Source organism: Varanus komodoensis, unplaced genomic scaffold, assembly GCF_004798865.1.
Source record: "Varanus komodoensis strain SLA01 unplaced genomic scaffold, ASM479886v1 scaffold36, whole genome shotgun sequence".
In the NCBI taxonomy this organism is placed as follows: Eukaryota; Metazoa; Chordata; class Lepidosauria; order Squamata; family Varanidae; genus Varanus; species Varanus komodoensis.
Window position 1 is genome coordinate 7012697 of NW_025335873.1, and position 25959 is coordinate 7038655.

Sequence of the window (25959 nt, forward strand, 5' to 3'; positions counted from 1 at the left end):
TCAAGGTTTCAAGACAGATGCAGAAATTAGCAGCCTTGATCTTTAAGCAGAAGGATTTATCTATTCCTAGATCAAATCAATCAATCCTAAAGGAAATCAACCCAGACTGTTCTTTAGAAGGTCAGGTACTAAAGCTGAAGCACAGATACTTTGGCTATGTAGTGAGAAGGAGGGACTCCCTGGAGAAGACCCTGATGCTGGGAACGATTGAGGGCCAAAGGAGAAGGGGATGGCAGAGGATGAGGTGGCTGGATGGAGTCACTGGGACAGAGGATGTGGGCTTGGGTGGGCTCTGAGGGATGGTGGAGGACAGGAGAACCTGGAGGAATATTGTCCAGGGGGTCATGATGGGTTGGGCACGGACTTGCGACTGAAAAAACATAACAGTTGTGGGTAAGCCCCCTTGAAAATAATGTGATCTACTTCTGAATAGAGCTGGGTAAGACTGGACTGCGCATTCCTGGAGTTATCCCTCTTCATGGTAATCCTCATAACTGAAGTGTGTGAATGGAACATTTCTGCTTGCTTGTGCAGAAGGACATCTGCCTGAAACAGAGAAACATGGACAGGTGGACTAGCCGGTCCTGAGCTCAACAGACCAAAGAGCTGATTCAATATAATGTATATTGTATTAAAATGTAGCTTCCAATGCTGCGAAGTCTCTTGACACATGTGCATTTGAGGTGAAGAAGTACACAACTCATTTCTAGCTAGGCAGGATGACACCCCTTCATGCATTTCTACTGTATGTGCGATCCAAAAACCAAGATCCCTCCAGGCTTATAATATTCCTGAAGGATGCCCTGCTGCAGGACACTCGACACACCGAGAAAAGCCTTCTCCAAAGTGTGACAGTCGTGGGTGGAGGCTGAGGGACCTGATTCTGGAATTGCTATAAATGATGGAGAGGCATCTTCAGGGAGATGGACAATGGATCTCCCAAGGGATGTTGTTTTCTGTACCTGCCTCCACGCATGAGCTGTGCATGAGCAAAGGTCTTGCTTCAGCTCAGCCTACTGAAGGACATATTACTACCATCCGGCCGAAGCAGGGCTCCTTCGCTTCGGGCAGCAACTTCTTGGAATTCACCCCACAAAGAACTCTATCAAGCAAGCTCCAAAGTTGTCCTCATCCAGATGCAGGCCCAAATCTGGCTTTTTCAGAGTGCATTCAGCTAGCTGGCCCTGCAGTAGGTAAAGATTCGAATTCTGAGGGCAACTTAGTGCAATCACCAACTAGCTAGAGCAGTTTTCCCCAACCTGGTGGCCTTCAGAGGCATTTAGACTGCAGGTCCCAGAATTCCCATCCAGCCGGGCCATCGACCGGAAATCCTGGGTGTTGCGGTCCAAATGTGTCTGGAAAGCACAAGGTTGGGGGAGGCTGAGCTAGAGGGACTAGCTGTTGTACTGTTGCTGGTTAAATTTCATATTTTTCGTACAGTGTTATACTCATAACAGAGGCCAATGGGGATTGCCCAGAGATGTTTGAGAAATGTGTTGCTTTCTATTAGGATTGCACCTTGGTCTCTGTCGTATGATTTGCAAAAAATGTGCTTGGCAGCCGGTGCACCTTTGAAAAGAGAGCTTGGAAAATGCGCACTTGGAAACATGGACACAAATGCACTTTCATGTGCAGGAGAGCAACACACACATTTAGAAGACATGCGGAATTGATGTGAGAAATAAACATGAAAATACACATGGATGTTCACATAAAACAGGAAGAAGAAAACAAAGCTCACACTCCAATATGGACTCAGGTCGGAATGAGTTTTGTAACGGGACTCAGGGAACTTTAGCAAGCAGGCTGACACCCCCTTCATTAGCTGGAGCTGACTGCAAAGTTGTCCTCATGTGACTGTCCGCAGCCACTTCGGACTGTCGGGAATGACATTCCACCTGCGTTGCAATTCGGAAAGATCCCACTCGGCAATCTTTGCTAGCATTTGCACCGAGTTCTTCCCCAGTTCCGCCTGAAGATGGCAGGACTGAACCTGGACCCTCCAGCGTGTGTCCTACATCTGAATGTGGGTTTAGCCTCCTTTCAGAGATATTATTGCCTGCATTAAACCTCTGTATAGTTATCTTAGATCGCTACCCCTTCCTTAGAGATAATGGAAAGAGGCTCTGTAATTGGTGGCATCACCACACGCATTGTTCGCCTCCCACCCTGTCCCACAGAGAAATGAAAGAGACAAGCCACACGGAGACTTCCCTGAAGAGATCACACATGCACACAAAGGGGAAGCGATGGTGTACTTCTGAAAAGGAGCTAAAAAAAGATATTAAAAGTTTAAATGCCATTTCTTTCCATGCTGCTAAGCTGCTTATTTATCCCAGCATGATGCCACCTTAAGAGCTTTGACAAGAGAAGGCTCTGTTGGTAATTACTGGAGGGAGCTGGCAGGCTTTGAATGACTCACCAGAATGTTGGTGCATCTTCGGATGAGGTTGGGGGAGATGGTCGGAGACATGGAGGTTGCTGAGCAAAACGGAAGACAAGGCTGGGAATGTGGATGATCCAGAAGGGAATGGCAGGGCCATGGAGCTGCAACGGACATCCGCACATGTCCCTCGTATAGAAAGTCAAGTCCTAATTGGTCTGTCTGTCTGTCTGTCTGTCTGACTCTCCCTCCCTCCCAATCAGTCAATCAATCGAGACCAATGCAGAAAGAAAGACGAAGCATGAATTAGTCTGTTCTATTGATTTGATGAAACCCCAGGAAGACTTCCTCCGGAATTCTAGTTCTGGAATCTACTTTATTGGTGCTGTATGCTGAAGCACACCAGTTCCTCACTTCCACTACAGAGCTGAGCTGTTCGCTGGGTTGCATCGCAGTCTTTGCAGTTCCGCCGCATCATTTGTAGTCACGAAGCATTGGTACCCTATTCTTAGGGAACATTATGTCCTGTGCACGAGGGAACACAGGTCCTGGTGTTAAGTCACTGGCTGAACCCGGAGCAGATCTAATATTGGCTTTGTAAAGTCTGCCCAGAGCGTCAAAGGGAAACAACACGCTCACCCAGCATGGTCAAGCAGTTCAACAGGCACGATCCAGCCTCAGCGGTGGTTCCGAGAGGAACGGCGCTTAGGACGAAAATATTCATTCAACCCTCACCCCTTGGTTTCCTAGATTACGGGGGGCCCGGTGGAATTGTCCACTGCTGGGAGGGGTGAGTGCAAAAGACAATTCTCTCCTGAAACATTCCAGCTCAATTAACTCTGAGTGAGACTATCTAATCAATCCACCATGGTGGACTTATTACTCCAAAGGGACTTGATGTGCACTGAAGAGCTTAGGTGCTCCTACAAAGCCAGCCTTTCCCATCCTTGTGCCTACCAGACATGTTTGGACTGCAGCACCCAGAATTCCCAGCCAATGGCCCTGGCTGGAGGGGAATTCTGGGAGTTGTGGTCCAAATGCCTCTGAAGGCCACCAGGTTGGGGGAGACTGTCCTAGACTTTGTGAGATGCAGCAGCAGAAGGTGCCAGAGAGGGAGGATGGGAACTTCAGGAGGGTAAAGTTGGGAGGGTGTTCGTGACAAGGGGTACTATCTGTGTCTGGGTTTCAGTTCCTGCTATGCTCCTGGAGCACAAAAGCAGAGCGAGGTCAAAACTGGGCTCAGAACATGCTGGTGGTGTTATCATTGCATGGTTAGAAGACAACTTGGTTTTCTGGGGCCAATTCTTGATTCTGGGCCCAATTCTTCTCTGCCTCTGTGTGGCAAACACACAGAACACCACAGTATTACCTGCCGCTACTTCGCCTACCACTAACTTGTGGCACTGGGGTATTCCAAGATGCTAAAATGTGGATAGTCAAACATGATTGGATTGAATAGCATAGTAATATTGTCACGTTCATAATGAAGTCATCCTATTCCCTGCAGGGTCTCCACTGGTTTGCAATGGCCATTCCCAGGAAGAGAGAGAGAGAGAATGGACAGGGTGTCCTTATTTGCTTAGCAGATCCAGGAAATTTGAGGGGTGCCAGGTTCCACCAGGCCATACCAGATCCCCTCTCATGGTTAGGTACCTCCTCCTTCCTTTCTCTTTTTAAAGCTGCTGATTTACAGCTGTTTCTGACATGCCAGCCATCCACTGTATCAAGTAATTGGCATCCGAATGCAAGGGGAGCAAGTCTCTGGCAGGCTGCAACCCAAGATTTTGGCAGGTTCCCAAGAAAGACTTTGCTATGCAATGATTATGCTTGCAGGGAAATGATTTAGGGATCGAGGGATTACCCAGCCTGGGTTCACAGCCCAAGTCTTGCGTAAGTACCAAATATCTAATGATTCCTGACATCCGAAATCAATCATCAGAATGTGGCCTTCCCACTAACTTACAATTCTCCTTTTATTCACTCCCTCCAAGGGATACAATAAGCACCTTATATCTATTTCCATTTCTAACCTGGCCCATTCCAATATGAATAGCTACATGCTATAAATTCAGAATCAAATTTATGGGATAGCTCAGGGCCTCACTCACATGTGCTACCCAATTACACAATCACCTTAAGCACAGAAAGAAAGGAAACGAATTCCGCCACACCTAAATGAGATTTGTGTCTCATTGAGTCATGCATTCTGCTCCTGTGTGTATCACCTCGGAAGTAAACCCCACTGAGTTCCATCAGAAAGGATGTACTCCCAAATCATCTGAATCATTATTTATTTAATTTCTATACCACCCAACAGCGGTATAGAAATGATGGACACAAACAAAGGCTAGGGTCTATAATGCGGAATCTTTTGAAATCTTATTCAGAATGAAGACATCCAAGTTCCTCTTTCCCAGGTACTTCAAGAGTGAATCGGAGAGAAAGAAAACCAATATGTATGCCAAAGGCCCCTCATATCTCACTGCAGAGCTGCCTCCAAGAGACCCTGATCTGGCGCAGGATGCGAGAAAGGGTAGAGGGGCATTTGCCCGAGTTAAGGAACTGTTCCATGAGTGACTTTATTTCTATGAAGGGCAGAAAGAACAGGGCACGGCTCTGCGACAAACAAGAAAACTATGTAAGGCCGATGTGAATTAGACTGGAGAAATATTGATTTTGTGCTTCAGGTGTACTATTTATGCTGGCCTCTGACTATAATAAATATTTGATTTGACTTGATCAGTGTTCAAGCTTATAATGCTACTTAAGAAAAGCAGCATATTAAAAAAAGCTTTGCTTGCTCCAGCTGGCCCAGCATTCTGTCCAAGCCGTACCTGATGCGCCACCAGAAACGGGGCAAGAATGCAACTGCACTACCCATGTTCCCCAGCTCCTCCTATTTTTCATAGGTTTTATCAGACTTGATTGCAGGTCCATATATGGAAAAACTAGAGTCCCTGAAAGCCAACGGTAGCCAAAGGTGGTGGTTCAGAGTGCGGCGCTGGGGCTCGGGAGATCTGGGTTCTAGGCCCTGCTTAGCCATGGAGCCGACTGGGTGATGTTGGGCCAGTCACAGGATCCAAGGGAGCTTCGGGGCTCCATCTGCAGGCCAAGGGCCAGCATAGCAGCCCTGGTGGTTGCAGGATCACTCCCCAATCCGCTGCAGCTACCAGGACAATCATGAGCACCAGCTGGAAGCCCTGGAGGAAAAGCTATATAAGAACTGGCTCTTTCCCCCAGAAGCTCTCTTGGCAAAGAAAGACTCCAGACTTCATGCAGTGCTCCTTGTCTGTTTTGACCTCTGGACTCTTTTTTTTAAGTAAATTTTATTATTATTTTCTGCAAACTAAAAAGAAGAAGCTAATCAGAGCCATCAGACCTACTGGGTCAGCCCCCTATTTTTTATTTTATTTTTATAGCAATCCGTAGACATATTCAGATCTACACATAGTCCCATTTCTCTAGCTGATAATAAAAAGAGTTCCAAGTTTGATAGAAGTATGTATCCTCTTTCTCCTTCGGAGACAAAGTGTTGTGACCTGGACTCTTGAACTGGTTCCTCCTCCTGCGCCACTCCCCAGGTACCACCTCCCATCTGCAATAGGAGTACATGCCAATTAGGAAACCGATTCTCCTTGCTTTCCTGACCCCTGGCTTGCTTGACCACACTTTGGCCTCCTGCGCTGGACTTCCCTTGTTCTCCTCCTCTTGGCACTGTGACTGTTGATTACAATTTGGATTAGATTTTGGACTCTAGCCTGGTTGTCTGGGCCCTGGCGCCTGGGTCAGTCAGTCAGCCCTCCATGCCCCAGATGTTGACATTGGGATAAGACTGAGGGCAGCAGCAGGAGAATGAAGAGAGCCAATTTCTTTGTATGAAAAAAGGTGGGATATAAATCAAATAAGAGGCACAACGTAAACGGAAAAGCGTGCTTCTACTGGAATGATCATCACTACTATTGCTATTGCTATTACCTCAACTGTCCCAAAACAAAAGCTTCCCTAGACGGTAGAAAAATCACCCAGGTATGTGAAGTCTTGGCTGGCAAATTATAAGGTCACAGAGAATCCACAAAAAGGAGAAAGGAGGGGAGGGAGGTGTGAGAAGAACCAGCAGGGGATCTTAAAACAAGGTAGGCGAGAGACACTCAGCGTAGCAAAATATGCTAAAATTTGAATGTAACTCCTTCAAGGAAGTCACTCGCAATGTAAACTCTTGGCTTCGAGCCCTCTTCAGTGACTTGTGGCAGGATCTGATTTCTTCCTGGAACAGTTTGAGCACTGAGATATTTGAACATGGCCGCTAATTTCACTTAAATGCTTGCCATAAACCTTCAGCTTTTGTCTTTGACCCCGATGTTATGAGTACTTAACAACTTCCATAAAACTAATGCATGAGTTTTAAAACCTTGAATTCTTTCTTTTTCTTGGGGTGGGCAGTGTAGATTGGCAAGAATTTCATTAATTTGGAAGTTGGAAGGTTGTGCCACATGTCGCTGGAAAGCAATTTTCTCTGGATGTGCAATAAGGTCTTGGGTTTGATTTATGACCTTAATACTGTGAGATATTAATAAATCTCCATACCAGCTGGTAATATACCATCAGACAAATGTAACATTTTCTTAGTGTAGATTTGTTCAAATTTTATTTCAATTTCCCTGGATAAATGCCAATCAGCAGTGCTCATTAGTTTCAGCAACAGGAAGTCTCTAAAAAAGAAGAAAAGATGTCTTTTGTCACATTACAAAAACGGATGCATAATGATCAAGTGTGTTCCAGAGGGGGAAGAACTCTGCTTAACTGGATTGCAATCTGGTGATGTCAATGCCCGTATCTATTAGGAGTTGATGCATTCTGGGGAGCAGACCAGAATAAATTCTTCATACATTACAGATCCCTGTGGGATCCAGTCTGAGTGGTGGGAGTGGGGAGAATGCCCCGACGCGTGCAGACAAATAAAGCAATGCGTAGCGACTTCTTCAGAGATCTAGTTACAAGTCCAAACAATAACCTGCTCCTGGGTTTTCCTGGTTAGGAAAAAGAGAAGAGAGGAGCTTTTTGGATCCTTTGCTACCTGGAGAGGCAAACTAGAATGGCATGGCTAGGACTGGTTTAGGGTCTGCAGAAGGCAGATGAGATTCCCCGTAGGCAGAAACAGCATCTTTGACTTCAGAGCAGTTGCAGCGGAGAAGCTGGGAATGTGTCTCCACTATGGAATTCATCTGGAAGTTCTGAATTGCCTTCTTCCTTCCTGCAGAGGAACCGCTGCTGACATTCCTTCTGAACCAATGCTGCTAAGATCCCTCCCTCATTTTGCTCCTGGAGGTCCAGAGCTCCTTGTGCTTCTCAGCATACGCTGAAGCGTTCAGTTCCTCCAGTCCATTTGTGTGTGTCTCCCCAGTCCCACATTAACATATTCTCATGTGCATTTGCAAGCAGGACGGGTGCCAAAACTAGGTGCGGTCAGGTGTGTGCTGGGGCCCAAAGCCCATCAGAGCTGCTGGGCAAGAGTCCCATGGACACGATTCTCCTCTCCACCCCTGCATATTTATTTATTTAAAAAATTTCTACGCCGCCCCATTCGCCGAAGCCTCGGGGCGGCTCACAAGATATTTAGAAGAGATGCTCCTTCATTGGAAGAGAAAGTCAACCACTCTGCTAAGAGGTCCCCCCAGCCTTACCTTTCGCTCTGTTTCGACTGATTAGATGCAACTCTCAAAACTGAGTCACATCCTGAGAATGAGTAATTGGAGCCAGGCCGTGATTTTTAAATGAAGTGGTGGCCTTCCTGCTGTTTGTCACCATTTCTCTTTCAGAAGTGGTGTGCAGCTATAAATAAAGCAATTTGCCTTGAGATTCTGGATCATGAATTGCCTCCCTTGCAGGGGAGTCAAAAGGAAAAGCCCTAGCCATTTCGACTGATTTGAAAATACCAGCTTTCGCTCCTCTCCCGTCTCTCGGCAATTTGGACACGTTGAAAGGGTCTATCAGTGCTGTAACACGGACCCGGGTCAGGACTTGTCACATCATTTAAAATCTTTGAAAAGAAGATTAAAGCTAGAGCACCAAGACTTGCAATGTGGACTGGGAAGGAGAATGAAGTCTGATGCAACGAGACGGTTTTACATGTTTAATACCCTTTTATAATGTTGCTACTGTTTGTTTTCATACCATCTTGTCTTGATTGATTGTTGTTCACCAGTTGGAGAGCTTGGGCTGCTGGGCAGTGCAGAAATTAAACCCAAAAAGAAATAATAGGGCCCCTTTCCCGACCCGCATCTGTTCAGATATTTGAAACAAACTCTGAGGTTATCCTTCGAATGTTGCTTCCAAGACATTGTATGGGAAATATTTTAGCTGTTCAATTGTCCTTCAACTTAGAGTTGAACCAGTGAATGAAATCCTTGATTATATTCATTATCTGTGTCTTTGTGTATTGTTACAGACTGCCCAGGGGGGGTTAGCTAATGGACAGCATGGAACCGAATAAAAGAAATATTAAAGGCACTGGTATCAGTGATCGGGAAATGAAGGTGGGCTTCTGCCTCTTTATATGGGAAGGTGGGATCTAAACTGGTACCATCTGAATGAAGAAAAACAGCATTGCAAAGTTGCCCATTGGCCCCGAGTTGGGGTGATGTGACTGCTGTGAAACCTGAGTGGCTGGAAGGAGCGACTGGAGCCAAAATTGGGAACTGCAGAGAGAGAGATCTGGGAAAGGCTGTCAGGAGGAGTTTGTCTTGGGAGTTTTGCCTAAGGCAGAGTCATCAGAAGATGTCACTGTGAGAGGCTGAGGAGCCTGAGGAAGACATCAGCCGGGAGCGAGAACAGCTGCAAGACCAGGGAACCAGCCTGAGAACTCGGAGCTGAAGTCCGTTTGTCAGGGGCTGGCGATGGGGGTCTGAAGGCAAAGGAGCTGCTGGACCTCACGGTAGCTTCAAGACTCTTCGTTGCAGCACGTTCCCGTCCCCCTGGTCATTCTTTGTTCCCCTGGCTTGTTCCTCAACCCTGCCTCCTGATTTGCCCATTGGCTTTGACCTCCTCTTCAGTTACTAGCTGATTCTGCAGCACCTGGTTTGTGACTTCTGGCTCACCTCAGTCTGATGCCCATGGCCCAGCCCTGACAAGATGTTTCCGTCTATTCCAAATCCATCCGAGAAGGAGGGAATCAATTTGCCTTTAACCAGAGTTGCATGGGCTGGCAACGTTTTCATTCATTTCCTGCTTAGCTCTTCGCTTGTGCGGGAGAGGTGAGCTACAGCCTCTGTGCAGGTCTAGAGAAAGGATTATTGAGGCCTTCACCTCTCCCTGCCATTCTAGCCTTGTTATTTTGACACGGAACATCAGGTAGAAGAAACACTGTTTGACTCTCAGGATAGCTTAGTATTCCAGAAACAAGACACACAGCTGCCCGGTTGACAGGAAACTGTCAGGAGCTGAAATGTTTGCTGTCTTGGATGAGAAATTACAGACCAGTAAAAGTCCTCCCTGAGAAAAAGGGAACCATCTCGAGAGGCTGATTGGGATTGGCGTTTGGAGCCATTCCCCTGTCACAAATGATCTCCTGGCTTATGCTAAGGACAGAAGGGAATGGCAGAGGACCAAGGCCTGGGCGGGTCAGTTTAGAATGCTTCTCAGGGGATACTGACTTCCGGAAATTGCCATCAGTATTGTGGGTACCATAATTGCCTGGCTTAGAAGACCACCAAAAATATTCCTTGTATATTTGTAGGTAGTCTCTCTCTCTCCCTCCCTCTCCCTCTCTCCCCACTTGATGGATCCTTTTATCAAGCTCTCATGCATTTGCCATGTTGATGTACATTCTCCCCATTTTGAGAGAGTATTTGGGAGTTCCTTCCAGGTCTTATTAATTTACTTATTTAACTACTCTGATCAATGTGGTGTTATCACAAACTTTGATGTTCAAGGTCCCTTCAATGCTCACCTTAATTGTAGATCATTTATCAATAAGTTGAAAAGCATTTGTTCGAATTCTGATCACATGGAACTGTACTATTTACATCCATCTACTGGGAGAATGTACCCTTTTGTCCCCCTCTCTGCTTCCTGCCCTTTAACATATTACTGATCCATAAAAAGCCTCTCTCTTAATCTATGACTGTTACGTTTTCTCGGAAGTCCTCAGTGGGAGACTTTATCAACAACCAAGCAAACAGTGTCTACCAGATCACCCCTATCCATATGTTCATGCACACCCTTAAAGAATTTTAAAAGGTTGTTGAGACATAACTTATCTTTGTGGCGGCCATGTCGACTCTTTTTCAGCAGATGGTCTCTTTCTGTATGCCTCCTCATTTTATTTTTTCAGAATCCTGGAGCAAGCATGACACCAGCAGGTCTACAATTTTCTGGATACCCCAAATTCAAAATTAGTACATATCCCTACATCATTAGTACTGACATGGACCATGTCCGTTATTCCACCTCAGCACTACTGGTAAATCTCTCTAGATTTCACTTGATAGTTACAGCCTTCGTGCCTGGCAGGCACAGTGGTCAACACTCTCTCTGTGACTGAGGATGGAATAGCCCAATATGGCATCTGCAAGATGGGAGGCGATGGACTCCTCTTCCAATGGCTGGCTCCATTCAGAGGGGTTGGTTCTCTCTTCCCCAGGATGACATTTTCCATCCCTGAGAACCTCACACTCCAGGAACTAGCACACTGCAACTAAATCCCAGTAGCCTCTCTGTCTCTTTTAGCCTTTCCAGGACAGCAACCTTGACTTCAAGCGAGCTTGTCACACAGAGGTGAGCAGAGACTGTTCTCCCCTGCAGAGGAGGGCAGGACACGCTCCCATGGAGCCAAGCTCAGGGAGCCAAGGTTCAATTTGGGTGCCAGGAAGCACTTCCTGACAGTTAGGACCCCCAGGGCATGGAATGGGCTTCCACGGGGGGTCGTTGAGGCCCCATCGGTGAGGGTGTTCAAGGATAGGCTGGACGTGCACATGGTGGGCATGTCGTGAGTGGAGCCGACTGGTGCCGGAGGTCAGACTAGACGGCCCTGGAGGCTCCTTCTGACTCGCTCTGTTTCTATGTTTCTATGATACACTGAGCACAAGAACATACAGTTTGTACAATGGATAATTATGCATGTGACACTCAGTATAATACACAGCAGAGTCCCAATACCCCCCGCTGACTTTCTACCTTTATAACATCATATAATTAACATAACTGTTAATATGTTTGCTTACTTTGAAAACCTTTTACTAGGAGCAGGTGGGGAATTGCTTTACCAGTGTTTATAGTAGTTTCTTTATATTTACTTGGTAGTAGAAGGCAGGGAAGCATCTAGTGTCCTGGCCTCCTCCTTTGTTGCTAAACTCACTCGTGTGCTTAACTCACTCGTGTGCTTAACTCACTCGTGTGCTTAATTCACGCATGTGCTTAACTCACTCATGTGCTGACACTTGGACATGGCGATTGAGCTGCTTCACCGCTGAGGATCCTCCACACAGCAAGCCAAAGGGAAGAGACTCAACCTTTACCAGTGGGGTTGAAAGGCAGAACTAGCAGGCCTCCAAGAAGGCCAGGACCCAGGTAGTTTGGTTCTAGGACCTGGCAAACATGGTTTGAAGTTCACCTGGCCAACAAATTGCTCATCTACAACTTCAGCCATACAGACACAGAGCAAGCAGCCCAGCCAGAACGGTGGTGAGCACAGAAGGGCAGCAAATGCTGAAATGCTGCTGAGGGACCTACTGCTTCCATGCTAAAAATAAGTGTCTTGGCATCACCAACTATAAATAGGAGGAGACCAACAATGTTCTATATACAGTAGAGTGTGTATTTTTATCTGGGGATGATTACTGTTTGCCTTGTTCTTGACAAGCAGCTCTCCTGGCTCCCAACCAGTCCTGCTTGAGCTCTGGCTTAGTCCACTCTCAAGCTACGATTTGTTCCATATATGTACATACGCTTCTTGAATTTCTGCCGAGGACTGCAATAAGCACAGGGCTGCTTGCCACGAGGCCAATGATGTGCTTGCATCTAATTATGGTGCGATGCAGCAGGACCGAGCCAACAAGCTAGTTGATCATTCGCTGAATCTACCTCCTTGCTGAGGAAAGGAAACTCTGCCACACAGTGGGATACATTATCTTTTGACCCTCGTGGTTACTGCTTCAGGGGAAATGAAGACCTTTGCTCCTCATGCATGGGCTGAAGGTAGGAATTAGAACCATGTCTCTCAAACTGGGGGGCATCTCCCCCTTTGGTGTGCAAGATACCCTCAGGAGTGCATGGAATTACTAGCCAGGTCAGCAGTGGCTGAGACATTTCAATTTTTCTCAGCTGGATGCATTGCAACCAGACCAGAAAGAAAGCAACACAGTGAAGGCAAAACGCTACGTTTGTTCCTGCAACCATTTCTCCTCCCAGGTGCCATGCGCAAGAGCCCAACGTGCTATTGATTACCTTGCTGTGATCTCTCCTCAGACAAAGAGTTCAGAGTGGTACACAAGGTTCCCCACTATCCCTTCATCCTTCCATTGTCCACTGGGATGTCTCCAGGGTGTTTTGGAACAAGGGGAAGTATCCTCATGTCCTCCCTGATTATTGGACCAGCTTGCTGGAGATTCGGGGAGTCATGTTCCCACATATGTGGTGAGGAGGGGCACCATATTGTCTACCGCTGTCTTCGTTATCTCACCCCTCATCCCTGCATCCCAGGAAGTCAACCGGTAGGCGGAATTAGAGGGGTGCTTTGTTGTTCCAACTTCACAAGACATGAAGCTCAGGTTTCTGGCTTCTCTTTGGATGATCCAAGAATGGATTTAATGAAGTCCGTACAACCCATGACCTGTATTTCCCTGCCCAAAAGCCTTACACAGTTTTCTAAACTTTTGACAGTCAGATGCTTCCACGTTTAAATCTGATTCAGGGTGAGAGGAGACAGATATGCAGGTTTCAAAAGACTCAAGTTTAGTCTATAAAAAACATAGTGTCCTTTAAAAAATGAGCAACCACGACGATGCAGGCACTGAAGTGAAACTCAGCCAAATGAAACCAACCCCTTACATCAGTCCGCGACTCTGGCGAATTAGTTTTTCCTTGGCCACCACTCGATTTCATCCGTTCGGAGGCATCAAGATATATATTTAAACAGAACTGCCGACAACAACTCTGGCAGTTGCTTCTAATAAAAACAGTTCTGTTGGAATAATGCAGTCTCCCAGAGATAGGGTGTAATATGGTTAAATGCTTTTACAATCCCCCATTAAAGTAAGTGGATGGAAATTCATAAAATATTTATAGCAATTGAAGGAGAGAGAGGGAGAAGGAGAAGGAGAGAGAGAGAAAGAGAGAGAGAGAGAGAGAGAGAGAGAGAGAGAGAGAGAGAGAGAGAGACTCTGAAATGCACATTTGCATGGCTGCTCAGAATGCCAAACAGTTAATGTTACAGATGAATCTGATACAAAAGCAGCGCATGGAGCCAAACTCGCAGTTAAAGCTCTGGCGAGAGTCGGGAGAACCTGCCTTAAACCGCTGATTGTGATCTGCACGGTGTTTATGTCCTGAATCTGTGAGTCGGATGTCCAGAAATGCAGGAGGAGCATCAGAAATTCTGCATTTCACCCCCAGTTTTGGAATTCTGAGTGGCCTTGCACTGTTTCTGCATTCTGTGGATTAAATTGTTTTTATTGTTACTGTGGTTGCTATTATTATTGCCGTCGCTGCTGTTATTTCTTCTACAACAGCAGCAGCAGCAAAATCATAAGACCTGCAAGGACAGGAGGACCCAGAAGGCTTGAACTTCATGAAATTCTCCAAATGCCACTTTGAAGCTTCATTTTGCCGTCTCCTGCTTTTGCTTACAATCTGCGTCTGAATGGGAAAGGCTGTTGGAATGGGGAAAGTGCTCATTTTTCAAAAGTGCTCCATTTTCTTACTGGCAGAAATGTGGAAATGCTTTTTCAATGTACACTTCAAAGTACGGTGGTTAAAAAATAATGCATTTTTGGCATGGGATTGCAAGTACAGGAAAGTGCAGATGGGACATTTCGGGATGGCGTGTGAATTAAACTGACGTTCTCATGCATTCCTTCAGACATGCTGGACTGGTCCACAGTTCTGCCTAGTCCATCTTTGTGTTCCCGGTGTGGCCAACTAGATGTCCATGGAAAACTCACAAGCTGGGCATGAGTTCAAGAACATCTTTGCATGTATATTTCCAGGGAAATACGGCTGCCAATACTATGTAATAGTAGTCATTCATAATGCTAGCCTCCACGAATCTGTCTGACCCCTGTTTCAGATTTCTACTACCGCTCTTAACAAGGCTCCATAGCATACTCAAGTAACGCCGGTCCTCTATCAGCTCCACTGGCTCCCAGTTTGTTTATTTATTTAGAAAATTTCTATGCCGCCCCATTTGCCGAAGCCTCGGGGAGGCTCACAAAGATATCAATTAAAATATATTACAATAAAATATAAACTAGTTAACAATATAAAATAAGTCGCCCTGGCCGAAGAATAAAATAAATAAATAGTATTAACAGTTAAAATGACGTTTGAATAAAGAGGTCTAGTTGATGTCCAGGCCCAATTCAAGGTGCTGGTTTCAACCTATCAAGCCCTGAACGGCTTGGGACCAGGATACCAGAAGGCGCACCTCTTCCCTTACATGCCCTCATGCCCCTTAAGATCTGTGGGAGAGGCTTTGCTCTGGGAGCCCTCCTTAAAGGAGATAAAAAGAACAACTACTTGGAGCAGGGCCTTCTCTGTGGTGACGCTCAGATTATGGAATGCGCTCCCTGGAGAGGTGTGCCTGGCACCAAGTCCATATAAGAGGTTAAAACCTTTTTATTGAATGGCTATTTAAAAATTAATTTTATCATTAACAGTCGCGTTTTGTTTTTTGTTTTTGGTTTTATATAATTTTACTGTACTTGTTACTGTTTTATTGTTTTAATTCTACATTGTAAGCCGTCCCAAGAGGCCGATAAATAAAATAAAATAAATAGAAAAATGCATAATTCTTCTCGTTTAATCCTGTGCGTTGCAGCCTTCTCTGAGATTCATGGAACGCAACACTGCTGGTAACCTGCAGGCAGCACAGGGCCTTTGGAGGATGGAATGGAATTCTACCTCCTCACATATCCTCGGATTAATTGAACCTAGTCAGCATCTTCCCTTCCCCGTATGGAGTTGCTGGTGGGGCAGGCGGTTTGTGGCATTCATTGCTATTTCCAAGCGGCATTCTATTGCATCAGTTATACTGCACCGCTAGGCCATCTAGCTTGGTGCCACCGACATCGTCCGGCATTGGTGCTCCCGTGCTTCCGATGGGAAGTTTTGCCAATCCTCCTGGAGATGCTATGAACTGGACTTGAAGCTTCAGCATGCAAAGTACTTGCTCCGCTAATGAGCTACAGACCCTCCGCTCTGCACGGGACGTTTGCTACATCCTTTGGCCCAGTCCCTTCATTCTTTCCTCTACCTTGCCATAGCTCTGCTACTGATAGGCACTCACACTGCATTCTTCTTCCTCTTCCGCTTTGCCTCACGCTCCCGACCACATTCCACATGCCTGGTGTAGATGGGTGTGAATTTCGCTTGCCAGGTCTTCTTCAGGAACAGGATGGAATAAAATCGAGATGGGTGTTTATTTTCATAAAATGAATATTTGGGGAAAGTACAGTTGATAGATTAGTCTGTTCCATATATTAGTAGCTGGAAATATCCTCAAATATTTTAAAAGGTTTACCAGGTTTTGTTTTTGCTTTGCTTTGCTTTGCTTTGCTTTGCTTTGCTTTGCTTTGCTTTGCTTTTTGGAAAGGTCTGCATACCAGATGAATTACTCACTGCCTTTCTAGCAGATCCTCCCTCCAAAACAAAGCAAGCAGCCCTCAGGTACCACCAAAATCTAGATGCATTGGTCTGCATCCAGGCCAAGCTTAATAACTGATATCATAAAGCTGAAGACTTAAAATAGCCCCAGATGAACTTGATCTCTAACCAAGAGAGTCCATGGATTGCTAAAGAAAATGGAAAGAACAGGTTTAAAGGATCACCTCCTGGAAATGACTGTGAAATGATGAGGTGCTTTGTGGCTTCTTTCCCTAAAGGTTTAAATCACTGTTTGTATTTCCCACCACTGAACGAAGATGTCTCACCAGCTCGCATTATGCATGTTCAAATGTTAACATTTCCTTGCTCTCAGAAATGCCACATCCATCATTTCCAAGTGCAGCAGAGGTTACATCCCCAGGAGGGGAGCCCAGCAACGAATGGTGATCGATGAGTAATAATGACAATCTTTAATGTCACATCTATTCACAAGAACACGACAGCGCGTGCCCACTGATCAGTCACACTGTTCTAAGGAAGAGCGTTCCGATGGAAAATGCACGCTTCTCCAGTTACTGGGACCACGGGATCCTCCAACAGGAGGATCTTGGGGGCTTCTAGTCCACCCCTGCTTAATGCATGAGCTACAATGCAGCATCCCCAAGACCCTCTGCTTAAAGACCCCCAGAAAAGGAGAACCCACCAGCTCTCAAGTGAAGGCATTTCAATGTTGAACGTCTTGCTAGATCGTGTCTCCTAACATGACAGCTACTTCCCTGAAAAGGAGCCCCTTGGTTCCAGTCCAGCCTTCTGGAGCTTTCGAAGCTTCTCCATCCAACGTTGCCCCCACATTTGGAGTTATGAATTAGCTGGCCTTGGATCTAGAAAGCCAGCAGGGTGCAGTGCTTAAGAGCGGCAGACTGAGGCGGGGGGAGACCTGAGCTCCAGTCCTCGCTTGGCCATGAAGCTCCCTGGGTGAGTTTGGAGCAGTCACTGTCTCTAAGCCTAGCCCAGCTCACAGGGTTGCTGTGGTGAGGATCAGCTGGAGAAGAGGAGGGTGTCAGCTGCCTTGAGCTTCTTGAAAGAAAAGGTCCATCCATCCTGCAAGAGATCGATCAGGCAGTTTTTTGGAGCACAGCAAAACTTGCAAAATTCTCTACTGTCTGTGTGGGCAGGGGATAGGGACAAAACTTTGCCGAATATTCTCCAGCGAGAGGAGAAATTCGCTGACCTTTTCTTGGAAGTGGAAGTTAACTTCAGGACCTTTCCCCCAGATCTCTGTCTCTCTCCCTCCCTCCATTCTGTCCATCTATCTTCCTCTGCCCCCTCTTTCTTTGCAGTAACAGCAACATACTGCCCGCCTCTCTATCCTTTTCGATGTTTTACTACAGGGGTGCACAAACCCTTCCTCCCCGAGGTCCACATGCGACTGGGGGTTTCCATTTCAGATTTAACATGGTCTTTTAAAACACCTGTATATGTTCCGTCATCGTAGCGTTTACATTTTCTAAACCACTGCAAGAGCACCGCCTATTTGATTGTCTACAAATGCGGTGAACACACTGACAAGTCCTCCAGCGCAACACGTAGAGAAACGTAATTTCTCATGGAAAGCTAAATTGCAATCTGTGCCCCAGCGGCAGAGGTTCAAACCATGTCACCTCCTTCAGGAATTAATAAAGATTCAGTTCCTCAAGCATCCAGACTCCTCTAAACATTCTTAATTTAGCAGCCGTTGCTGCTGAAACACACCATTGTTTTGAATGGCGCTCCTTCTTTTTGGGGAAGAATGAAGGGCTGCCCCACCGCCGGCTGGCTCCTTGCACACGCTTGAGTGCTTAGCACACTCAGCCAGGAAGCGCATCCTCTTGGTAAGTGAGCAGGAGAGCTCTCACGCCTTGATTTATTACACATCAGGGGCCATAAATTGCCATTAGGAGAAGGAACAGTCTTGTAGATCATATGATCTGCAACTCTGGATCACTATTTCTTCTCCACAGACAGATGGGAAACGATGCTGGTAGGATTTAATTTATCAAGACAGTGTGGGGTCAGGTTCAGGTAGCAGAGATGCCCTCTGACCTGGAAGGACTACCTATCCATCACAGACGTGCAAGGAAGCGTGGCTGCGACAGGCAGGCCACCAAGCACCATAATTCTGAAGAGAAGATTATCACACAGAAGCAATGATCTGTCATCGTTCTTTGGTATGAAGGAATGTACAAAGCACCATACCAGTTTCTCCAGTCCAGCATTTTCTGTTCACAGGGGGAATCGATGATTTCAGGTTGTTTCCAAATAGAATTTGCTTGGTTCCAGGTAGAATCTGGAGCTGAGGTCCCGCTTGATATGTGATTCCCATATCAAAGAAAAAGAACACGTTTATACTATAGTATTGTCAAGCAAATGCTCATAAAAGGTGAACTTTGGAGAAAGGGTCACAAACATGGTTTACTCAATGGGAGAAGAAATGCATTTGTTTCTGAACTGCACACCCTGTGTGTAGACATTTGAGAACATGTGCACCAAAGACACATTCTGAGAAAGAAAGCTTATGATCCAATAGGGACACACATCAGCGTGAACTTTGAGGTGGAATTCAGAGATTCCCTGCAATAAGGAACGTGTTGGTTTGTTTGTTGTACGTTCTTGTCATTTGAGAATGCAAGTGATGGGCTTGTCCAGGTGCATCCACCAGATGAAATGCCTCTGTTTCATGCAGAGGTTACAAGGGAAGGACGGGGATCTAGTCCTTTGCAGTGTGGTACACAATTTAGAGCGAGTGTGGTCTGAGAATGCTTGTATCATGGCAGTTGTGTGTGGACCTTTCAAAGTTTCTCTGGTTGTGTTTCACACATGTTCTCACCATCGCTACTGACCATTCGATTGTCGGATGAGTACTTTAATGAGATTTTGGGTTCAGTGCCAGATAGGAGCATACCTCCAAGCAAGAGACAAATGGAGAATGCTTAAGGAATGAACTTGGTTTGATGGGTGCTCAGATAATTTAGTATCCAGCGAGAAAGCCTACACTTTCATTTCATCTGTCCATCACCACTGCTTTCAATTAGGTTATTTTTAATTCCTGCATTTTTGCTATGTCAAATAAATGCTTGAAATTTTGAATTGCTGGTAGACCATGTTTCAGTTTGCCTGGAGTTGCAGTTTTCAGATTTGCCCCCCCCCCCCCGCTCCCCCCGAGTCTCTGGCACTTTAATGTTTCCTTTCTTAATAATGAGGTGTTTAAAAATCAGAATTCTGCTGTTACTTGAGTTTTTTAACTTTAATGAGGGCACTGTTAATTCTTGCCCCACTGAATGGGAGTCCCATAAAAATTTTAGCCAGGGAGAAACGATCATTTGTGCATCCTTTAAAACCTTAAATAAAACTTATTTTATTTATCTATCTATTTATTTGTTTTATTTTATTTTATATTTGCTATGTTTATACCTTGCCCTTTCACTGCAGAGAACCAAAGACAACTGACATATTCCTCCTTCTCTTCATCTCCATTTTATCCTAATAAAATACCTCTAGATATGAAGTTAAGCTCTTGTGCAGCCCAGTTTGCTATTTGCCCAACTGCACAACTTTATCAAGAGTTACAGAAAATCAAATGTAAGTGAAATAGTCAGCAGGCAGAATTACCCCTAACATGCTTATGAAGGTATATTGGGAAAATGATGAATGTTCCATTAAGATTATGGCACATTGTCTTAAGCCAGAAAAAACCCTGTTATTTCAGCTATTAAAATGGAAGGTGAGATGGGACATGCATCTCCCATGGAAAGGGATACTTTTGATTCTCATTTGTGGTGAAACACTGGAGATAGTTGACTGGCCCAAAATCACCCAATGAGCTTCATGCCCGAGTGTGGACTAGAACCAGGATCTCCTGAGGCTGAATCCATCCCTCCAAACACACCACCAGCAGCTCTACGGCTTATTTTCACTAGATGGGGTACTTCTGGTTTTGCTGCGGCATCTTTCGAAATGAGTCAGAACTTTATATTCTACCCTAAAAGCAAGAGTTAGGTCTGATTGCTCCTCCTCAGCTTTCTTCTCACTTGGAAGGGGTACCAAAGAGCATGTCCACTTTTCCCTTTGATATATGATTTATATTTAAAACTCTCGGACAGCACCATTCAGGATTTGTGCCTGATCATTTGGATTTATTCTTGATGGGAGTGATCTTTTACTGTTTCACTTGTGCACTGGTCCTCTGTTCGAGATGCAGGTGGTCCATATGTTTGGTGATTTACCTGGCTATTGAATTAACTCATCAAAATCTGAACTGATGCAATTGGAGATATATCTCATGATGTAGAAGCTAATCACTGATTTTGTAGGCATCCCGATCTTCTTACGTATTGGCAAGTGCTTATTCCCCAGAGACATTCAGCATCTGCAATGATCAAGCCCAATTTGATTTCGCTGATGAATGAGATGTGATGAAATAGACAGGTGGGCCCATCTCAGGTTGAATTGGTTGGGTCAGGTGGGTACACTTCAAGCAAATAACACGTCTTGTGCTCTTTATCTTGTACGTGTGAGTCCTCCATCTGTACCTAGAAACTATTTTCAAAACAAAGCACTTTGTAAATTTGAGGGAAGTTTCTCCCTACCATGTGTAGATGTACTTTTTCAATTAAAGAAAGCGGGGTCGGCTTTCCAAATTTTGCTCCAATCATTAGGACTGTTTCTCACCCTAAGTGAGTTTTGCACTTTCCCAGTGCATTTAGATTTCCACCCAGGTCAATTCTAGAATCACCCTGTCTAGATCCTTTCTCCAAATGAATGGCATTAAGCTTTGGGCACATTAAGATGGATTATATGTGCTGCATATAATATCACATCAATTCTACCTGATCCTTTTTCTCATGCTAAAATAATTCTATGGGCAAATCCAGATGTTTTAAAAATAGTAAGAAAGGTCCTTTGTAGAGGACTTGGATGAATAAGTTGATTTAGAGCAATTAGTGGGTGCCGGTAATGATTTTTTGACATTTTTTTGTTTGTGCATCACAATGGCTGAATGGCAATATTTGCAATTGCAACATAATGTTAGCATCGATATTTGGCCCTGATGCCCTCACAGCTTCAGGATTTTTTCATAATTAGAAGTGCTTATTGAAGTTGATCAGTTATGTTGACCAACAATCCATGTTTGTTTACTTATTATTGGTGAATAAGTATGATACATAGGATCTTAAGCAGGATAGGAAATTAGACTATCAACACATTATCCTCTGGAATATCTATGGATTCCAGGTTGGGTCGTGTTCAGCTATAACTTTTTTGCTATTTCTATTGAATACCACATCTCCTTAATAATAGTTGTTTAAGTCAGCTAATTGCCGGATATGTGACTCAAGCACTGTTCCTTTTAACCATTTATTTTGGCAATGCCCAATAGCTACTCCTTTGGGGAGAAGACCATAATATGGATACACTTTGTATTGGAACTTGAAGTCCCATTGAAGTCTGGGCCCAATTCAAGGTGTTGGTGATGACCTATAAAGCCCTAAATGGCTTGGGTCCTGGTTACCTGAAGGAGCGCTTGCATCCATATATGCCCAGCCGCCCCTTGAGATCGGTAGGGGAGGCCCTTCTCCGGGAACCCTCCGTGAAAGAAATTAGGAGGGTGGGTACTCGGAGGAGGGCTTTCTCTGAGGTGGCACCTAAGTTATGGAACGCGCTCCCCAGAGAGGTCCGCCTGGAGCCGTCGTTATTTGTTTTTCGGCGCCAGGCGAAGACCTTTTTATTCAAGCGGCATTTTAACTGTTAACATTATTGGTTTTATCTGGCCAGGGCGGCTTATTTTATACTGTATTGTTGTATTTTAATTTAATATTTATATTTTTAATTTATATTATAATTATTTTAACTTAGTGATGTGAGCCGCCCCGAGGCTTCGGCGAATGGGGCGGCATAAAAATGTTTTAATAAATAAATAAATAAATAAATAAATAAAATACTATATATCTACCTGCACTGAAAGTGATACGTTCAAATCTTCCTAGTTACAATTTGGTTTTTTCTTCTCCCCCTCCTTAGGGTGTTCTTAAAACACAATAATAAAAAATAGGAAAAGCAGGAACTATGGGAGGGGAAGGAATGTTCCAAGCAGCAATGTATTCTGCAATCCAGTCATGAAAATTATTTGGGGTGGATGGGTCTTGACTGGACAAATACCACCCATTAGTCTAACAGAAGTCCTGCTCCTGGTTGGGCTGAAAACTGCTAGAACCGATTTGTTGACACGGCTCGACACAGATGGTTCTCTTTGGAGGCTCTCCGTTGGCCAGGCCTTGTGGGAGCTGTTGAGATAAGCCCTCGAAGTTCGCACTGTGTCATCATGCCACTGATCCAGAGGGAGAAGATACCGATCCAGAAGATGGTCACAGTTGAGTTGGCCCACGCCCCGTGGTCCACTGCTGATATTCCATTCAAGCCCCTGCAAAATGTGACGGACCCGGGAATGAACTGCCGGTGATGATGGGAGGCGTACTAGGAAATGAATGCCGCAGCCAGCATAAGACAGGGCTGTGGAGATAATAAAAGATTAGCAGCAAGCCTCCCTTTCAGCTGGATCTGTTTGCTCTCTTTTCGGTCTAAACCAGGACAAACTGAGGGCATCCATTTCCACTCAGCCTCAAGCCCCCTTTGCCAATCCCAACAGCTGCCTTTGGCAGACTAACGCTGTGCGGTTTATCCTTTTTGTCCAGCATTTTTCCAGGGCAGTGATGCCTCCGGCTGCATTCGGCATCCCTGCCATCACAGAAAGCATTAATCTGGACCCAACATTTAAGCTACCATATGGATGACAAATTGGTGTGTTCTTTTTGTGGGCACCACATTGTCCCTGGGGCACTACTTCTGTGGGAGGGAATCCACCAAGACCATCAGCCACAGCCATTGCTCATTCTGAATGGGGCTGATGCACATCCCAAATCCCCGGAGAATATCTGGTGGGAGAAGGCTGCTCCGCACTCAGCATCAGGGAATCTACAGAGGGAAAGAGTTCGGAGATAGATTTCATTCTCACTCCAGAAAGAAAGTCTGATTGTTGGGTTGGGGAGGAGAGGCAGAGAAGAAAGCGGGCTCAGAAGCAAGGGAGTGAAATGTTCTGCCCATATTTTGTGGTTGGCCATGCTCCCAAAGCAATTTGTGGAGATGCTTGGGACACTTCTTCAAACCATCAGACGTGACTGCAGGACCAGAAAGGTCACCTGCCTTTAGACCAAGCCATGTAAGTTTCAGGGGAGAAAAACCCACAGAATCCTGCCTGACCCACTCTGCCATGTGTTGGTCCTCCGATTTTTCCTGGTCCCTCCATTTTTTTCTATTTTGGCAACTTGTAGTGAACCCTGAGTCTTGTTATAACATTAAAGGGAAATCCTATACGAGTTTAGGGAGAACATTGCAACACTGCTTTTCTCTCTCCAAACTTGCAACAGATCATGTTCTGTTAAAGTTTTCTTTATTATAAAGCTTTTTTTCAATGGCTGCAACACCAAAGCAAAATGCAAAAACATCTGAGACAAAGAATGATTTAAAGATGATCCCATCAGAATGGGCGCTCAAAATTATTTGGTTTTTGAAAACACAGGCAGGATTTTATGGATGCAGGTTTAAGAGGGGATGTGTTCTATGCCATCCTGAGCTCAGAGGTTCGGTGCAATTGAATTTTAAAAATAAATAAGTGCCATGCAAGGTCAAATGCAGGATTGTTTCCAGTTGTTTTGAACTCCTTTATATCTCTGTGCATTTGATGTAAGATACATAGTAACAGAGAAACAGAGCAAGTCAGAAGGGGCCTCCTGGGCCATCTAGTCTGACCCCCGGCTCCAGCCGGCTCTGCTCACAACATGCCCACCATGTGCGAGTGCTTTTTAGGGGAAAGCATGTAGTAAGATTAAGAAATGAAATGATTGTTGCAGTCTGAAGCATCTGTGGAAAATGGGATATTAGGGTGGAAGGAGGAAGATTAGGTTGCCCTTGATGGGACTTGATTTCTAATAGTCATAACTGATAGCCCATTTATTTCAATGGGCTTATTGTAAGCATATCTATGTTGGAGCCATCTCTTGGCAATTAGGTGCATAGAACAATTAGGGAGAATCAGGCCTTTATCTTTCTAGAGCTAGATTATTTTATTTATTCCAGTGGGCTGCAGACAAGAGAAGCAGAGCTGGGATCCTCTAAGACACAGGCAAGGAAATGCGTGCTCTCTCAGTTGGCTTAAGCAACAAGGCCAAGAAGCCCTACTCCGCCAAGGCCAATGGTCAGGAATTGTGGGAGTTGTAGTCTGCCATCATCTGCACAGCACCAAATTGCATGCTTAAAGGCACGGAGAGAATCACGCATTCCCGTCGGAAATGGATCATCTCCCTTTGAAACCTCAAATCTAGAACGAACAAAACCACTCTGGGTCCTTTTCTTCTTCCCATCAGTCCTTGCTTATGGTGGAACAACAGCCGTTAAAAACAGAGAGGCATTTTTGAACCTCTCCTGCCTGTCCTACACATTTTGATTGCTTTATGCATATGATAATGCTGTCCATTGCCCACCCAGATGGAAACTAAGGGCAAAAGCCACCACGGATGCTGGCCGTGGAGAGATAACCATGGAAACAGAGGTGCTGCTGAGGAAACACTAAATTCACGTGCTCTGGGTCAGAAAAACTGCCATTATTTTCATTTTCTTCTTCCTTTTGTCCCTTTCTCTGTCCCACCCGTCCAAAGGAAAGCCATGCACTCACTTATATGTTGACTACATCCATGATGGAAGCAGCATCTCTCACTGAGTTCATTACCAGAAAGCCTGAGCTTTATCGTTATTCTTATTATTAATTAATCAATGGATCGATCAATTGATTGATTGGCGCATACATCAGGGACTCTGCCTAGCAATTATATCACAAATAATGTCGTAATTTAGTCTCCCTTTTAGAAGCAAGCGGAGCAGAGAAGGTGGAAATTTGGAATGCCCTATCGATCATGGTTTTCGGAAGGTCTCTTTGTGGTTTTGGAATGTGAGACCCTTGATAAAATGTTGCTGCATTGGAAGGCAGCTGTTTCTCAGCCCTGCCCTGCCCTGCCCTGCCCTGCCCTCCAGAGTTTCATGACTTTCCCCCCAATCATCTGTGAGTGGCACACCACAGGCACTGAGAAAAAAAATCACCAGACTTCTGTGTGTTCTGTCCCTTCCCTCCCTCTCTTATAGCTAGAGATGCAAATTATTTGGAAATTCCAAAGCCATTGTGGAGCAGAATGTTCTCCCCTGCCCCTCCAAATTAGGAAAAAAAAATTTTTGGGGTGGGGAGGGAAATGTGTCATCTTATTATTTAGTACATTAATACACTTCTATACTTCCCAACTGTTGAAGCTCTCTGGGAGGTTTTCAACGGGGCGTAAGGTACAATAAAGCCCTTGTTATTGTTGTTGTTTTAATAAAAATACCACATTTAGAAGCAGATTCCGAAGCATAATAGAGAAGGCAATGCCCAGATAGCCGACCGCCGTGCTCAGTTTCCTGCACAGGTGCAAGGAGTAGCTGGACAGCTGGATGGACTTCGTTCCCCCATTCCCAAATCAAATTTGGATTGGACGGTTCTTCACATACATAAAACCTGAAAACGGAGGACTGCCAGTCCACCAAAGCAGCAGCAACAACGCATCGGTTCGCTTCTTTCACAACTCAGGTTCCTGCTTGAATTTGGGTTCTGCTTTGGAGGGTGGAGGGAAGCATTTGGCGCC

The 25959-nt window shown here is 45.2% G+C and overlaps 1 long non-coding RNA gene across 9 annotated transcripts in view; it reads left to right on the forward strand.

The window, feature by feature from the left end:
• The first annotated feature begins 12406 nt into the window (after positions 1 to 12406).
• The window catches only part of LOC123028296, a 41635-nt gene continuing 28082 nt past the window's right edge, over positions 12407 to 25959 (forward strand). For 5 of the 9 annotated variants that reach the window (XR_006415650.1, XR_006415645.1, XR_006415649.1 and 2 more), the window contains exon 1: positions 12408 to 12574. This is a non-coding gene — a long non-coding RNA (uncharacterized LOC123028296). Of the gene's footprint in view, positions 12575 to 25959 lie in introns of all 9 variants that reach the window. The other 4 variants (XR_006415647.1, XR_006415648.1, XR_006415651.1 and 1 more) reach the window with 2 other exon arrangements.